The following is a 16239-nucleotide window of genomic DNA, read 5'->3' as shown; positions in this document are numbered from 1 at the left end:
CTACCAACTTAACACAAAAGCAAAAAATGCGCATGAAATATTGCGATGCTAGATGAAATCATTATTAGAAAAAGGATCCAGCCTTTATTTGAGTTCTTCTGCAACGGTGCAATCGCGGTCAATAAGTCATAACAGCCATAACTAGCAATTAGATCATGAAATAAAGAACATAACCAGTAAAGCAATAGCAAGTCTGGTATTCAATCTTCATAGATAAAATGTTTTTTAAAATTAATATAACAACTTTAAAAGTAAATATATATATATATTGTTTTAATGAAATGAAAAAGGTAATTTAATATTTTTTTCCTGTCATATATGTAAAATAATAATAGCTTTTCAGCGACTGTTATTGGTGCAATATTGGCAGCTGATAAATATTTTAAACCACAATCCAATGTGTGGCTTGTTTCATGGAGAAAGGAATCCTTAATATATTAAAGGAAAATATAAGCAAATTCCTGATTGGACATATGAGGACCCGTGCGGACGTGTATTTAGTCCCATATTAGTTATTTGCCAAAGAGATCTTGGATATTTATACAGAACTAAGAAACCAAAGAAACACCTTATAGCTAACTTTTTTGGATGAGATCCTGAATTGTAACAAATGGTATCAGAGAAAACTTGGCCTATAGCCTATGTGGACTAGGGAACATTGTAGCACGGGTTAATGGAGGCTAGCTACGGGCCTATCGTTGTGCTTGTGATTAAATTTGAAAAGATTTGAACCCTTATCCTCAAATTTGAAACGAAAATAGTATGTAAGAACCCGTGCGGACGTATGTTTAGTCCCACATCGGTTATTCGCTGCCATTTTGGGTGAGCTCTATAGCAAAAAAAATAAATAAATCAGCATGTATAATCTTCACATAAATTTAAAAAGTTCTTAATCTAAAAAGGCTCATTGCCAACTTCTCATGTGCATGGTTCACACTCGTTGCCGCTAGTCATACATAAAGAAGAAACGAGGTTACAATAAAACTGGACGGCAATGCTACTTGTTCGAGGAGTTACTTGCTATTGTGAGAAAAATACAGAGGATTTTCGCTATAGAAATAAATAGAATCTGAATGTACTGTCTTTATTCTGATCTTTACCTTATAAAGGATCTTTCCCCTGTCGGATTATATTTTTATTGAGAAAACATAAAAAACTCGACTGTTTGCTCTTGTCAATGGCGATTATGATGTCAAAAATATTATACTTGTTGCTGGAAATTGGACCCGGGGGCGGCCGTCGGCTGAGAAGGAGGAGCTCCGGTGCAGGAATGGCGGGTGGCGGTACGCCGGCGGGCGGTGTCCTCCGGGGGCCTGCAAAAAGCCGGTGGCCGGGGTTTCCGACGCCGGCCCTCCGATGCCTGAGTCAGGGAGGGCAAATGTATGAGGGGGGAGAAAATATATCTCAAGAGTTTCAGCGTTCCCCTTTTTAAGATGGAGGGGTTCCTCTTTTATAGAGGGGTACAGGATTACCTGTGATGTGACGGGGCAAATGGGTTACCGTCATGATTGAGCATGATCGTGTGAATTAATACATTATCGTGGGAGATCAGACCGGAGTCAGTGAGTCACCGTGGCTGATCGGACGTGGCGGAGTAGCTCAACTGTCTGTCGTGGAGGGCTTGAGATCCGTAGATAACACGCGCATTGATTGTTGAGTGAGCCGGAGATCGGCAGAGGCCATGCACATTAATTATTGAGTGAACCGGAGATCAGCAGAGGCCATGCGCATTAATTGTTGAGTGAACCGGAGATCAGCAGAGGCCATGCGCATTAATTGTTGATGGTGGTAGCAGGGCATGGCCCCTGGTCGAGCTCCAGAAGGATGTGACCGCAGCAAGTGGATGGTAAGGTCGGGCTTCTGAGGGAGAGCAGGCCGAGGTCGAGTGCTTGGATGGGGCGTCCCGGAGTCGAGCGCCTGGTCGGATGTCGGGCCCGGCTGCACGTCTTAGAGTCAGACGCCTTCAAGTCGAACGCCTTCAGGTCGAGCGCCTTCAGGTCGGGCGCCTTCAGGCACGTGATGGTCATGCGCCCATGTGTTTTGGAGCGATTTATTTTCCCCCAACACTACCCCCGACTTTCGAGTTCGAGCCGTTTGCGAGCTCGGGCGTGGAAAGTAGTTGCCTTTATTACATTAGTGGGGGCCAGGGAGCCTTAAATTATTCCGGCGTCCCGCACGCTTCGGGGCATCTTTAATGAAAGGAGATGGGGCGACGCCTTTTCGCCCTTCGAGGTGGTCTCGCGTCATGGGCTCATGATGGGGCTCCACGATCGATGGAATGCCGCCCTGATTCGGTATTCAAAGCGTCGATCTGAATCGGATATGCCGCTTCGGTCTCCGGGGCCGACACGTGGTATGATCTGGATGGAAGGCGGGATCCTGCCTCTTCGATCCGAGCCGTTGGAGAGGTCTATATAAACCCTTGTCCTGGCCCCAAGGGCTCCTGTTTGGCCGCCGCTATCGTTGCTCCTTCTCTCCCTGTTCTTCTGTTCTCCAGTTTCCTCCGGCGGCATTCCGAGGGGTTTCCAGGCAATCGTCTCGGTTTCTCTCCTTCGATCGTCGACATTTCCGGCGGAAATTTTAGTAGGTGCCCCTCGTCCGCTCGGAGGATTTTTGCTCTCTTTTCCTTTTTCTTCTTCTATCATTTTCTTTCTGGGATGGATCGTGGTCCGGACGAAGTCGGGTCCACTTTGAGTAGTGAGAAATTAGAAATGGCCGATGAGTGGTTTTTCCCTCAGTGCGGGTTTCGTCTTGAACCCGGAGGGTCGGAGGATCGGGTGACGAGGCCTCCCCCAGGTCGGATCGGAGTGTACATAGAGTCACTCTGGGCCAGCCTGCAGTTCCCCCTACACAGGTTCGTGAACGAGATCCTGGCGACCTATCAGCTTGTCCCAGTACAGCTCGTTCCGAACGCGTGGAGGACTATTGTCCGTTTTTTGTCCCTTTGCCTTCTGCACGGGGTGCCGGCTTCGGTCAATGTCTTCCGGCGGTGCTTCTTGCTGAAGTCCAATCTGGGGGACGGAGAGTGGCTTTACCTTGCCATTCGGGATGGTCGGCCATTCTTTCGAGGTGCTCCTACGTCCATTCACGGATGGAAGGAGAAGTTTTTTTTTTACACTCCGAGCGTGCGTGGGGTTTGACCCTAGGTGGGGGCAGGCCCCGGCTCAAGACCGCCAACAAGCTCCCCAGACTTTTCGAGAGCGAGCAGGGGATCCTCGACGCTCTTTACGACCTCGAGGAAGATATTCTTCTGAATGACCTCGTGAGCGAGGTCGCTTTGGTCAATGTCGGCTTGAGCTCGGAGCGCCCCCAGGGTAAGGATGGTTGTTGTTTTTTGTCTCGTTCATTTTACTTTTTCTCTTCTTCTTTCGTCTTCTCTTCCCTGACATCTGGGCTTTTCTTTTTTGTTATTTTTTTTAGACGTCCCAAAGATGGTGACCAGCAGCGCGGCTCTCTATGCCCGATTTAGGAAGAGGGCAGCCGAGGCCGAGGGAGGTGGGGCTCTACTCGAGCCCAGGAAAAAGGCCAAATCTTCGGCGAGTGCGGCCGCCGAAGCAGGTGCTCGCAAGGCCGGATCCTCCAGGCCTGCTCGGAAGGAGGTCTCGAGCACCGATCGCGGGGGCTCAAGCTCTGCGAGGATTTCTACGGCCCCTGCTTGTCCAGCTCCGATCTCGCAGCGTCCCAGCCGGTAGCTCGTCCAGTTGCGGTGCTCGGTCCCCGAGCCAAGGAGCGGCCAAGGGGTCCCGAGGTCATCCTCGGTGAGCCCCAGCGAGGCCGAGTCTCTCGGGTCCTTCGGGGGGTGAGGCCTGGGCAGGAGAGAAGGCCCCGCTGCCCCGAGTGGGCGGTCTTTGAGGGTGACTCGGCCCTCCATGACGTCGAAGTTGCGCGTCAGGTCTTCCGGGTCGCTTTGCTTCCGGCCGATCGGGCCGAGTTCCAGTCCACGGGCTTTAACAGTCTTGTGGACGAGACCTATTGCTCCTACGTCCGGGTGAGTTTGCCTTCGGCTTTAACTCCTGTATTTGGTCTTTGGCCTTGGCTCACTCTTTCATTTGTTCTGTTTGCAGCATCTCCACGAGGTTGACATGCTGATCTCTGTGGCGGGCAGACTATCGGGAACCGGGTCCGAAGATGTCTGCGGGGATAGGAGGAGGCCGAGAGGAGACTTGGCGAGGTCGAGGTCTTCGCGGAGGGAGCTTCTTGCAAGGGTGGAGGCCGTCGAAGACCGAGCTCCGGGCCTTGACTACGGAGCTTGAGGAGAAGAAGGGCGCGCATACTCTGGCCAGGTCGGAGGTGCACGCCGCCGAGGCTCGTTTGGCCGAAGCTCGCTCCATGATCACTGTCCACCAACATGAGGCCGAGGGGCGCCCAGCTAAAGGTTGAGCAGCTCGAGGCTCGGGAAGAAGAGGGCCTTGGGGCAAGCTCAGCATGCGGTGCAACTCTTCCGAGAGTCGGAAGAGTTCCGCGAGTTGCTGGAGGAAGAGGCCGTGGATAGACTTATCCGCGCTTCGAAGACTTTCGGAGGCAACTGAAGCGGGCTCTACCCTGAGTTCTATCTCAGCATGCTCCATCCCGGAGGGGGAATCGACGAGGATGAGGGCGGGCCCGAAGGCCCGGCTGGGGCCGAGGTCGTAGCACCCGAGGAGGCCGCTCGGGAGGCTTCCGCCGAGGGAGCTCCTGAAGGAGTGCCTGATGCCACCCTCGAAGCTGCTGGCGACGTCCCGACCAAGACCTCTATGACTGCGGCCGGGTCGGCGGAAGAACCCGGGGAGGCTCCAGCTGAGAATCCCGAGGTGGTCGTCGTGGATGACCTCGAGGTTGGCGCCGAAGCTGCGACTACCCTTAGGACTTAGTCTTTGTCCTTCTTTTCGTTCTTCCTTTTGTAAATGAGGTCGGCCTCCGAAATTATTGTACGGCCGAATCTTGATTTTGTACTTAGCCTTCGAGCTTCATTAATGAAGAACTTCTTTTTTAGACTGTGCTTGCCTTCATTTGCGTAATTGATAAGCTTTTATTTTGATTGCTTGAGTTGGATTTTTTCCGATGAATTTCTTCAAGTTTTCAAGCTCGGCTAAGTCCTTAGACCTAGGCTCCGATAGCATTTGCAAAGTTGTTTGGCTTAGCTCTGGGCTCAGACTTTAGGAAAACTCGCAAAGTCTTTGAGCTCGGACCCTGAAGGAGTCCCGCTAGGCCTTCAGGTCTATCTTCTGGAAAATTTTGCCGAGTCCTTGGGCTCGGCTTCCAGAATAAGCTTGCCAAAGCTTTAAGGTCGGACTCCGAAGAGATCCTGCTAGGTGTTTAGATTTACTTTCTGGAAAATTTGGCCTAGCCCTTGGGCTCGGCTTCCAGAATAAGCTTGCCAAAGTTTTAAAGTCGGACTCCGAAGAGATCGTAGACCGAGGTCGGGCTACCGTTGGGGCTTTCATGCTTTTCGATCTCGAACTTGGTCGGAGAATCAACAAGTAGAATCGAAACTTGCGGTGAGTGACTTGACATTTCCGAGCTCGGCCAGAGTATCATCGGGCGGAGCTCGAGGTCGTCGTTACGGGGCGTCTCGGCTAAATCGACGTATGGACTCGGCCGAGCCCTCATTAAGAGGGGTTCAGAGCAAGTGAGGATTGGCCTCGAGATTAGTGGTGAGGAGAGTATGCACGGGGTCGAGGGAACCTCGACCTATGGTTGATCCAGGAGAACATCCCGACCTCGTCGGGGGGGGGGTCCCGAGCTTGGTCGGGATTTTGTCGACCGTCTAGTAATATAAACAAGTAGATGCAATGATGTAGGTGCTGGGTGGAAGGTACCTCTCACACCGTCGGAGCCAGGCACCTCTTGTCGAGGCAAGCGACTCCGCTCTATGGTCGACTTTTAAGGGCTTTCTTTGGCCTGTAGTCCACTTCCGCAGGTGATGTCATCTGTTGTAGAAGAAGATAGCGCTTTGATCAGGGCCTCGCGCAACAACATAGCCCGCACCAGCCGAGCGGGGAGAATGCCGTGTCCTCTACGAGATGTTGTCTGCTTTAGGCGTGCCTGCGAGCCGGGGTCTGCGTAGGTACTACCTCGTCTTTGTTCGCCACGGGGGCCGCAAAGGTACTACCCCATGGTTGAAGGCCTCGGAGGTCCATGAAGGTACTATCCGTTGTTGAAGATCTCGGAGGTCCGCGAAGGTACTGCCCCATTGTTGAAGGCCTCGGGAGTTCGCGAAGGTACTATCCCGTTGTGGAAGGCCTCGGGGGTCCGCGAAGATACTACCCTGTCTCTGTTCGCCACGGAGGACCGCGAAGGTACTATCCCATTGTTGAAAGCCTCGGGGGTCCACGAAGGTACCCCGTTATTGAAGGCCTCGGAGGTCCGCGAAGTTACTACCTCGTCTCTGTTCGCCACGGGGGGCGAAGGTACTACCCCGTCTCTGTTCGCCACGGGGGCTGCGAAGGTACTACTCATTGTTAAAGGCCTCAGAGGTTCGCGAAGGTACTACCCTGTTGTTGAAGGCCTCAGGGGTCTGCGAAGGTACTACCCGTTGTTGAAGGCCTCGGGCGCCACGGGGGGCCGCGTAGGTACTACCCGTTGTCGTTATCGAGCGCCACGGGGGACCACGTAGGTACTATCCCGTATATCTTCCCGAGGCCGAGGGAGCTTGGGCTCACTGTCGACTCAACGGGGCATCCCGACCTTAGTCGAGGAATCGAGCACGAGGTCAAGGGAGCTTGGGCTCGCTGTCGACCTGATGACGCTTTCCGAGTTCGAGGAAGCTTGGCTCATTGTCGACTCAGCGGAGCATCCCGACCTTAGTCGAGAAATCGAGCATGAGCCGAGGGAGCTTGGGCTCGCTGTCGACCTGGTGACGCTTCCGGTATGGCCCTCCCAGTTCGAGGCAAGCTTTCCCTGCTCGGTGGACTGAGAAGCTTCTGCTCTCCTGAGGACAAGATCTCCTGCTTTGAAAAGTTTGGCCTTCACTCTGGAGTTGTAGTACTGCACCGTTTTTCGTTGGTATCTTACCATACGAACTCGGGCTGCCTCCCTTGTCTCCTCGATGAGGTCCAGGTTGCCTCTGTGTTGGAAGAGTTGGAGGTTGCGTTGTAATGTTCCACTCTTGGTGAAGGGAGTCTAACTTCCAGAGGGATGACAGCTTCCGTTCCGTATGCCAGATTGAAAGGGATCTCGCCGGTAGGAAGTCAGAATGTGGTTCTGTAGGCCCAGAGGACATTGTAGAGGTCTTCGACCCATTTACCCTTGGATCGGTCGAGCCTGGCCTTGAGCCCTGGAGGATTATGCGATTCGTCACCTCGGTTCTCCATTTATCGTGGATGGGCGATCGAGGTGAAGCGGTGATCGATGCCGAGTTCGGAGCAGAATTCTCTGAAGCGGACGTTGTCGAACTGACGGCCGTTGTCAGATATAAGGATGCGGGAGAGTCCAAATCTGCAGATTATTGACTTCCAAACAAAGTTCCGCATCTTCTGCTCGTGATTCGGACCACTAGTTCGGCTTCGACCCATTTGGTGAAGTAGTCGATGGAGACGACCAGAAATTTTCTTTGCCTGGTAGCTAGAGGGAATGGTCCTAGGATGTCAATCCCCATTGGGCGAATGGCCAAGGGCACTGATCGAGGTCAGCGGGGCCGAGGGTCGGCGCTGGATGTTGGTGTTCCGCTGGCATCGATCGCACTTTCAGACGAAGTCCGTCGCATCCTTTTGAAGTGTGGGCCAATAGTATCCTTGGTGCAAGATTTATGGGCCAGTGCTCGGCCTCCCAGATGGTTCCCGCATATCCCTCATGAACTTCTCGCATAGCATAGTCCGCCTCTGACGGGCGGAGGCATCTGAGGAGAGGAGAGGTGAAGGATTTCGGTAGAGCTTGCCTTCATATAATAGTATCGGGAGCTAGACGCCTGATTCGGCGAGCCTCGAGCTCATCATTGGGGAGGGCTTCATTTGTAGATCGCTGATGAGCTCGTCCATCCAGCCGGTTCGGTTCGATGTAGAGGGTCGCTCAGGCTCCTCCATGCTGGGCATTTGGAATATTCGAGCATTGTTGCCTTAGGAAGCTTGCTCATGTGGGAGGTTGCCAGTTTCGACAGTTGGTCTGCCCTTAGGTTCCCGTTCTGGGGATGTGCTGGATATGAAGGAGCTCAGGGCGGATGTGAGGTCTCGTACCATTTGGAGGTATCTGCATCGATGGCTCTCTGCTTTAAAGTTTCTCAGGATCTGGCTTACGACCAGTTGGGAGTCACTGAAGACCGTCAGGTCCTTGGCTTTCAGCTCCTTTGCCAATTTGAGCCCGACGACGAGCGCCTCGTACTCTGCCTCATTGTTCGAGACTGGAAATTCGAGGCGTAGGGCCTGCTCCACAACTACCCCATCTAGGCTCGTAAGGATAAGACCTGCTCCGCTACCCCCGAGGTTGAGGAGCCATCCACATATAAGACCCATGGCTGCCTCGGGGTCTCCTCCATTGACATGAGTGGGAGCTCGGGATCGTCTGGCAAAGTGCACTCCACGATGAAATCAGCGAGCGCTTGGGCTTTGGATCGCGGCCTCGGACGGTATTCGAGGTCGAACTTTCCAAGCTCGACTGCCCACTTGGCAATCCTCCGGCGCGATCCGAGCGTTGCAGAATCTGCTCATAGTTGGTCGGTCAGTATGGCCACAGTGTGGGCCTGGAAGTAGGACCGGAGCCTTCGAGCCGAGATGACCAGGGCGAAGATGTTTTCTCCAGTTTGGAATATCGGGTCTCGGCATCCCTCAGGACTCGGCTGGTATAATATACTGCCTTTGAAGCTTGTTCTCTTCTCAGACCAGGATCGAGCCTACTGCAACAGGGGAGACGACGAGGTACAATAGAGGACTCACCCTGCTGGGGTTTTGTGAGTAATGGAGGGGAAGCAAGGAGGTGCCTAAGCTCTTCAAAAGCTTGCTGACATTCCTCCGACCACAAGAAGTTCTTCGGTCGCTTGAGGATTGTGAAGAATGGAGGCACCATTCGGCTGACCTGGAAACAAATCTTCCAGAGCCGCCACCCTTCTGTGAGCCGTTGTACCTCCTTGATCGTCTTTGGTGGCACCATCTTTTGCAGTGCTCGGATCTTCTCGGAATTTGCTTCGATTCCACGCTGGGTGACTACGAAGCCAAGGAATTTGCCCGAGATGACTCCGAATGCGCACTTAGCAGGGTTGAGCTTCATCCGATACTTTCTAAGTATGGAGAATGTCTCGTTGAGGTCAGCCACATGGTCCTCCGCTGTCCGGCTCTTTACCAGCTGTCATCCACATAGACCTCCATATTTTGGCCTATTTTGTTTTTAAAGATTTGGCTGACCAGCTTTTGATATGTTGCTTCAGCATTTTTCAACCCGAAAGCATCACTTTGTAGGCAGTAAGTGCCACTGTCAGTGATGAAGGCCGTCTTCTCCTCGTCTTCTGGTGCCATTCGAATTTGATTGTATCTCGAGAAGGCATCCATGAATGTCAGCAACTGGTGTCACCGAGGTGGAGTCCACAAGCTGGTCAATGCTTGGGAAGTGAAAAGCTATCCTTTGGGCAGGATCTATTCAAGTCGGTGCAGTCCACGTTAGCTTTCCCGTTAGCTTTCTTTCACGAGGACCACGTGGCGAGCCAGTCTGGATAGGAGACCTTCCGGATGAAGCCGGCCTCGAAAAGTCTGTCCACTTTCTCGGCCGCTGCTCGTTGTTGTTCCGGGCAGAGCCCCATTTCTTCTCTGTAACAGGTCTGCAGGTTGGTTTCACCTGGAGTCGGTGAATAATGACCTCAGGGTCTATTCCCGGCATGTCGGCGGGCAACTAGATGAAGACGTCCATATTGGACCGAAGAAACTCAATCAGGCGGTTTCTTTCAAGGGAGCTTAGGCCGGAGCCGACCTGCACGGTTAGCTCTGGGCAATTTTCTTGTAAAAAAATCTGGGTAAGAAGCTCACCAGGTTCTACCCGTCCTTTTCGGGAATCATCCCGCACTTTCAAGGTTTCGATGGGCAGCATCTGATCTAACGTTTGAAGTTTGGTGCCTTGGCCGGTAGCTCCTCCCGGCTTGGTGCCTTAACTGGTTGCTTTGCTTGGTGAGTTGCCATGTAGAACCGCTTAGCTATTGCCTGGTCCCCACGAACTTCGCTTACTCCTCGGTCGGTGGGGAACCGCATAAGCAGATGATAGGTTGAGACCACAGCTCGGAGAGCATTTAGCCATGGTCGTCCAAGAATGGCATTGTAGGCCGAAGATAGGCGGACCACTAGAAAATCCGTCCTTACGGTACTTTCTCGGGGAGTGGAGCCCGATCGTGACAAGGAGGCCGACCTCGCCCTCGACCGGGACCGAATCCCCGGTAAATCCGACCAGTGGAGCATTCATTCTCCGGAGCTGGCTTGCTGTCATCCCATTTTTTGATAGGCATCGTAGTACAAAATATTAGCCGAGCTTTCATTATCAACTAAGATGCGTTTTACATCAAATTTGTTTACAATCATGGAGATGACCACAACGTCATCATGAGGAGTCTCAACTCCTTCCAAGTCCTCGTCCGAGAATGAGATGGCTTCGGAGGTGCGCGGACGCTTCAGAGGGTCATTCCCTCGATCGGTTCTTTAGCCGAGCTTCCTCCTCCAATGGTGTTGATGGTGCCGGCGATAGGCCCGTTGTCATTTGGATTTTCGGACAGTGCGGCATTTTCCACTGGCCTCCTTTCCTCACGCCGGTTTCGTATGAACCGGTTGAGTACCCCGCAGCGGATAAGCGCCTCGATCTCATCCCGGAGCTGGAAGCAATCCTCCGTGTTGTGGCCGTTATTCCGGTGGAAACAACAATACTTCCTAGGATTACGCCGAGCTCCTGTATCCCGTATCGGGGGTGGAGGTCGGAAATAGTCTCGACCTTCTATCTCCATTAGGACCTCTACCCGGGGAACATTCAGGGGAGTGTAATTCTCGTACCTCCCCGAGGGCATTCGTGGCCGCGACGGAGATTCTCGGTCGAGGTGGGGACCTTGGTCGAAGCTGTCCCTACTGTCGAGGTGGGCTGCTTAGCCGAGGCAGGTTCTTATCTAGGCGAGGGGATTGGCTTCTCGGGTGGCCGCGCTCTTCACGACGCTTCTTCTGTTTCTTCGAGGCTTGCTCGGTTGCGCCCCGCCTGGAGGTGATAGCCTCCTCGGCCTTCGCATACTTCCGAGCTCTGGCCAGCATTTCAGTAAAGTCGGCAGGGAAGCTCTTCTTAATGAGAAGAGGAATCTGTAGGAGTGAGCCCCAGTCTTTAGTGCCGACATGGCTATCGACTGGTCGAGCTCGCGAACCTCTCAGGTTGCAGCGGTAAAGCAGTCAAGGTATTCTCTGAGGGATTCCCCTCTTTTTGCTTGACGTTCAGAAGGGAATCCGGTGTTCGCCGCTGGCGCCGGCTGGTAGCAAAGTTGATGGCGAACTGCCTGCCGAGCTGCTCAAAAGAGGATACTGTGCTCGCTTCAGTCCAGAGAACCAAAGCCGAGCCGTTTCTCGAAGGGTCACTGGGAAGGCCTTGCAGTGCACATCCTCCGAGGACCCTTGCAAGGCCATGAGGGCTCGGTAGCTTTCCAAATGGTCGAGGGGGTCGGTAGTTCCGTTGTAGGGCTCCACTTGAGGCATTTTGAACCTCGGTGGGACCAGCTCATCCTCGATCTGGCGGAAAAAGGGGAACTTGATGGTAAACTCAAAGTCACCCTCGTGCCTCGCCCTTCTGCTGTGAAGCGCTTCAATCTGGTGCTCCAGGTTCTCGACCTTCCTGTCGAGCTCTCCAGCCTGGGGGATCGCCACAGTAGTCTGCTCCAGTTCGTGTCGATCCAGGGCCGACTCAGCTTCTGAGTGCTGCAGTCTTCTGCCTATGCCCCTCCCCGGCAGTTCTCTCTGGGGGGGACGCTTGGGCTGAGCCTTGGTAGCAGCACGACTCTTCATTATTGGCCCTCGAGAAGCCGTGGAGGTTTTGGCCCTGGGGCACCGGTCCATTTAGAGGAAGCACTGGCTGGACCTGGGCCTGCAGAAGCGGCATAGGTGGAGCTTCCTCACGTTGCAGGCCTTGAACGGCTGCGGCAAGGCCTGGACCTGCTGCACCAGGATATTGAACTGTTCCGACTGGACTTGGGGAACTGGGTCAACCGGAGGCGGCGAGTTCTGGACAGAGTGTCCAAGACTTGGTGGAAGACGCCGGGAGGGATTGGAGGCTCCTTTGCTTCTCAACTTCATGGCCACAACTCGGTCCCTTCCTCTAGCGCCGACTGTTGCTGGAAATTGGACCCGGAGGCGGCCGTGGCTGAGAAGGAGGAGCTCCAGTGCAGGAATGGTGGGTGGCGGTATGCCGGCGGGCGGTGTCCTCCGGAGGGCCTGCAAAAAGCCGGTGGCCGGAGTTTCCGGCGCCGGCCCTCCGATGCCTAAGTCAGAGGGGGCAAATGTATGAGGAGGGAGAAAAATATATCTCAAGAGTTTCAACATTCCCCCTTTTTAAGATGGAGAGGTTCTCCTTTTATAGAGGGGTACAGGATTACCTGTGATGTGACGGGGCAAAATGGGTTACTGTCATGATTGAGCACGATCGTGTGAATTAATATATTGTCGTGGGAGATCAGGCCGGAGTCAGTGTCGTCGTGGCTGATCGGACGTGGCGGAGTAGCTCAACTGTCTGTCGTGGAGGGCTTGAGATCCGTAGATAACACGCGCATTGATTGTTGAGTGAGTTAGAGATCGACAGAGGCCATGCGCATTAATTGTTTAGTGAACCGGAGATCAGCAGAGGCCATGCGCATTAATTGTTGATGGTGGTAGCAGGGCATGGCCCCTGGTTGAGCTGCAGAAGGATGTGACCGCAACAGGTGGATGGTAAGGTCGGGCTTCCGAGGGAGAGCAGGCCGAGGTCGAGTGCTTATGGGGCGTCCCGGAGTCGAGCGCCTGGTCGGACGTCGGGTTGGCTGCACGTCTTAGAGTCGGACGCCTTCAAGTCGGATGCCTCCAGGTCGGGCGCCTTCAGGTCGGGCGCCTCCAGGTCGGCGCCTTCAGGTCGGGCGCCTTCAGGTCGGGCGCCTTCAGGCACGTGATGGTCATGCGTCCATGTGTTTTGGAGCGATTTATTTTCCCCCAACAGTCATGTATAGGTCTTTTCTCGGAGGTGGAGGAGTGGAGGTTATCTCTGCTGCAAAAGCTTGCTACTTTGGACTTTATATGGGTGTAAATTCAAATCAACTAGATCACGCATAGTTTGACTCTTATGACACTATCGACATAGGAAGAAAGAAACGCGAGAGCGGCAAGGAAAAGAACATCTAACCACTATTTCAGTAATAAATTTAATGTTATAATGAAATTGAAAATTTGGGTTTTAACTTATACTTTGTGCACTCCATTGGAAATGTGCTAGAAAATTAGATAGCAATGAGATCAAAGCCAAACCCTGATTAGCGAGGCTCATGTGATCTACTAATGGATTGCATGGAAAGTACTTATCAAGAATTAGCCAAGCCATCTTAATTGAATTAATGGACTATCAAGTACACACACATGACGAACATCTAGATGAGGAAATAAATTGGAACTTATATTTAGTTATAGCTTATGAAAACATCAACATTACTAGTATTTGGTTGGCCATCTACATCGCAAATTGTTGCTGAATCACCATAATATTGAGTTATGAGCTTGTGTCTTCTATCTATTTTCCATGCCAACATGCATTGGTGAAAAAGTAAAGAGAAAATGGAGGAAGGAAGAGATGTTCTCACTAATACTGTACGATGAACAACTTAAAGACACGGTCCAGAAGTTACTATAGGAATTGGCAAGTTGGCACCTCAGACTCTCTGATGCTTCTATTCTTTCTACACCTTCACCAACCAGAGACAAGGACCCACCATATGGAGTTACTATTTGATTTCTACGCAAAAAAAAAAGAAGACTCCATCTGTTAACCAATTCCGATAACATATAAAGATGGTCGTTTTCTTTTACTCTTATTAAGAAATCTTGAAAGTGGATGCCATTCTACCAGCAAAATTCAAAAGGTGGATGCTTTTTGGATTTGATCGCAAGCACCGTATAGTAGGGAGCAAGTTAAAAGGTGTGGAGAAAGTGTGTGTAGGACGCTGGGAAAAGTGTCACCAAGACCAAGGTCTTTCTTTGGGTAAGATGCAAAATTGAGTAGTTGTTGCTTGTGTTTAGTTAGGAATAAGAAAAATAGATGCTTATAAAATAGTTATTTCACAAATTATTTTTGTTTGGATATAATTTTTGAAATAACTCAAGGTTAAAGATATTCTTGTCCACCCCAAAAAAAAAGAAAGAAAGAAAAGTGCATGAATAGATAAAAGGTTTGCACCAGTAATATCTTATGACGACCTTGTTATAGCATAGTTTTACTTGGGATAAGTAGGTTTCACTGAAGCAACTATTCCCCCTTTTTTGTTTGCTAAACCGGGTGATCTATACAACACGTGTACGGATACACCCAATAAAACCGAAAAACAAAACATCCCGGAGCTCCCGAGGCAGCTCTCCGTCCCCAGCTCATAAGGTACTAGTACTACCGGCATGGTTAGCCACATACGTGGCCACCCAATCCGCAGCCCCGTTGACTTCTCTAAACACATGCTTCGCCTGGACCACCCCTCCGTCCCTCATCATCAACCAGATATCGCGGATCAAGGGATGGTCGGCAGCACCGGCTCTCAGACCCCCCTGGATCCAACTAATGACCGTAGCCGAGTCACCTTCCAAGATGACTGATCTAGCTGAGAGCACATGCTGAGCGTGTCGAAGACCCGCCCAGGCAGCTCTCAGCTCCGCTCCAGGAACCGTGCAGTCAAATACTTGACAGCCTCCCGCCGCCACTACCCTGTAGGTCGGGTCCCGAATAACAAAACCCGCTCCACCTATCGTGCCACCATCCAGCACGGAAACTATTCCCTTCTTATGTCAGTTTCTTAAAATCTATTTGACATGCATGAAAACTTATTCCAAAAGTCTTATTCCTGCTTGATTCTTGAACTAAATGCTACTTTTTGTTAATTGATTTTGGAATATGAATGACTATGATGGCCTTTAACTTTCTTTGTTTTTGTATTAAGTTTTTTTTTTTTTGGAAAGGGAGTGTGCTCTAGTTGTGTAATTCAAGAATAAGTTGGACCCATCCGACTGCACTTTATTTATGGTATTTTATTTATTTTATAGGATAAATAGAAAAAAAAAGTGTACAATCTCAGAGAATTATTTCACTAAATCAAATATATAAAAAAAGGCTTGTTTACATAAATCATTCATGCATCTATATAGGAGACTTGTGTCATGCTGAATCTAGCTCCAGGGAAAGCCATTTGCACCCTGTGACTCACAAGTGGAAGTCATCATCCCTAAGAAGGTTAACCCACCCTTTTCAAAATAATGAACACGGATCATCCTCAGAGACAAGACACCAGCTTTAACACCCATAAAGGAGACACGGATGCCATCCAAGTGTCCCCAACAACGTCCCAATCTAAGTTGGACGTTGTGCCCCACTACGCCCCACCTAGCAAAATTTATCCAAAGCACAACGACCGGAAGCAACATATAAACTAATTAACAAAGTAGTTGGTCATAGGAGGCGGCTGGAACATAAAAGTTTTAATTTTTACAGATGATGCCTTCAACCCATTCATCAGTCCAAAGTTCAATTCTCTCTCTCTCTCTCTCTAACGCGCATATATGCAGGCAAATACAATAATTTTTTGGAACTTCAAAGGTGATGCCTTCAACCCATTTATCTGTCCAAGTTCAATTCTCTCTCTCTCACACGCGCATATATGCAGGCAAATACAACATATAAATTAATTAACAAAGTAGTTGGTCATAGAAGGCGGCCGGAACATAGAAGTTTTAATTTTTAAAAGTGATGCCTTCAACCCATTTATCTGTCCAAGTTCAATTCTCTCTCTCTCTCTCACGCGCGCATATATGCAGGCAAATACAACATATAAACTAATTAACAAAGTAGTTGGTCATAGGAGGCGGCCGGAACATAGAAGTTTTAATTTTTAAAGGTGATGCCTTCAACCCATTCATCTGTCCTAAGTTCAACTCTCTCTCTCTCTCTCTCTCACATGCGCATATATGTAGGCAAATACAACAAATTTTTGGAACTTCAAAGGTGATGCCTTCAACCCATTTATCTGTCCAAGTTTAATTCTCTCTCTCTCTCTCACACACACACGCGCGCGCCTATATGCAGGCAAATACAACATATAAACTAATTAAC

This window comes from Phoenix dactylifera, chromosome 15 (assembly GCF_009389715.1).
Source record: "Phoenix dactylifera cultivar Barhee BC4 chromosome 15, palm_55x_up_171113_PBpolish2nd_filt_p, whole genome shotgun sequence".
In the NCBI taxonomy this organism is placed as follows: Eukaryota; Viridiplantae; Streptophyta; class Magnoliopsida; order Arecales; family Arecaceae; genus Phoenix; species Phoenix dactylifera.
Note: the sequence above shows the minus strand (reverse complement) of the source record.